This window comes from Mercenaria mercenaria, chromosome 3, assembly GCF_021730395.1.
Source record: "Mercenaria mercenaria strain notata chromosome 3, MADL_Memer_1, whole genome shotgun sequence".
In the NCBI taxonomy this organism is placed as follows: domain Eukaryota; kingdom Metazoa; phylum Mollusca; class Bivalvia; order Venerida; family Veneridae; genus Mercenaria; species Mercenaria mercenaria.
The window spans coordinates 25,810,389-25,812,763 of record NC_069363.1 but is presented as its reverse complement, the minus strand read 5'-3'; positions in this window follow the sequence as shown (position 1 = coordinate 25,812,763).

Sequence of the window (2,375 nt, the reverse complement as noted above, 5' to 3'; positions counted from 1 at the left end):
CTTGTTTAGCTGTTTATTTCTTTAAAACTCCTTTTATGTGGCATGTTGTAAGGTGTGCCTTTCATAATTCCTTTTACTGGATTTTCTGTCACAATGACACAGTTTTAAGGTCATTTGGCATCTGTTGAGCTTTTGATGGTAGAGAAAGACAAGTTTCTTCCAGGCATATGTGGACATCTTGGTAGTACTGCTGATCATCTGTAACCAGGCTGCATGGTTTCCTCACATGAAAGAATTCCACATCCAACGTACAAATAAGTGATTTCAACTGTGGTCACATCTTGGTTACAGTTTTGCATGCAAGATCATATCTTCTTAATGAGTGAATCTTCAAATAAGGCTTCCTAGTCATCAAACCTGATGAAATAACCAAGTAAGATAACTCTTGGTTGAATTTTACACAAAACATGGCCTTTTTAGCTCACCTGAGCACAGAGTGCTCAGAGTGAGCTATTGTGATCACTCACTGTCTGGCGTCAGGCCACACTTTCCTTTAAATATCTTCTCCTAAACAGCAAGGCCAATTTTGATGAAACTTCATAGGGATGTTCCTTGGATGGTCTTCTTTAAAAATTGTTCAAAGAATTGAATTCCATACAGAGTTCTGGTTGCCATTGCAACCAAAAGGAAAAACTTTAAAATCTTCTTGTCCAAAACCACAGGTCCTAGGGCTTTGATATTTGGTTTGTAGCATCATCTAGTGGTCCTCTACCAAGAGTGTTCAAATGATCCCCCTAGGGTCAAATATGGCCCCGCCCTGGGGATCACATGGTTTACATAGATTTATATAGGGAAAACTTTGAAAATCTGGTTCAAAACCACAGGGCCTAGGGCTTTGATTTTTGGTATGTAGCATCATCTAGTGGGCTTTTACCAAGATTGTTCAAATTATACCCCTAGGATCAAATATGACCCCCACCCTAGGGGTCACATGGTTTCTATATAGACTTATATAGGGAAACACTTTGAAAATCTTTTTGTCCAAAACTACAGGGCTTTGATATTTGGTATGTACCATCATCTAGTGGGCTCCTACCAAGATTGTTCAAATTATCTCCCTAGGCCCGCCCTGGGGGTCACATGGTTTCTATAGACTTATATATAGAAAAAAATTGAAAATCTTGTCCAAAACACAGCTAGGGCTTTGATATTTGGTATGTAGCATCATCTAGTGAGCTCCTACCAAGATTGTTCAACTTACTCCCCTAGGTCAATCACCCCCCTGGGGTCACATGTTTCTATAGACTTGTATATAGAAAAAATTTGAAAATCTTTGTCCAAAACCACAGGGCCTAGGGCTTTGATATTTGGTATGTAGCATCATCTAGTAAGCCTCTACCAAGATTGTTCAACTTACTCCCCTAGGGTCAAATATGCACCCCCCTGGGGGTCACATGATTTCTATAGACTTGTATATAGAAAAAATTTGAAAATCTTCTTGTCCAAAACCACAGGGCCTAGGGCTTTGATATTTGGTATGTAGCATCATCTAGTGGGCTTTTACCAAGATTGTTCAACTTACTCCCCTAGGGTCAAATATGACCCCACCCTGCGGGTAACATGGTTTATATAGACTTATATAAGAAAAATCTTCTTTTCCAAAACCACAGGGCCTAGGGCTTTGTTATTTTGTACGTAACTTTATCAAATGTTCCTCAACCAAGATTGTTCCAATTATCCCCCTAGGGTCAGATATGGCCCAGCCCTAGGGGTCACATTGTTTATATAGACTTATATAAGGAAAACTTTGAAAATCTTATACATGGTCTTGAGCTTTGATATTTGTTATGTAGCACTGTATAGTAGTCTTTTACGAAGATTGCCCAAATTATCCCCTAGTGTTAAAACTGGCCCATCCGGGGTGGGGTGGGGGGGGGCACATGGTTTAAACAGACTTGTATATTCTTGTTAAAGTTACAGGATAGGAATTTGGACCACCTGTATAAGTTTTGATTCTGATTTCAATACTCATCTTTGATAATGTTAACCCTGACCTACTGACCTACTTTCTTGTTTTTAAAGCTACAGCAAAGAGATTTGGACCACCTGTATAATTTTTTAACAGATTTCAGTAGTTATCTTGAATAATCTTTACCATGACCTCTTCGCCTAGTTTTTTGTTTCTGAAGCTTTAGCAAAGAAATTTGTTCAAGCAAGCAACTAAACTCAGGTGAGCGACATAGGGCCATCATGGCCCTCTTGTTTTAGCTTAACTATTCGAAGAGCTATTGGACTCGCCATTGCATACAATGGTTAAGGTTTTGTATGTAAGGTGGTATATCAGTTACCACTTGCAGCAATGGATTGAAACTTCACACACTTATTCACTGTGATAAACTGACTTATATTGCACAGGTTCCATAACTCTATTTTGC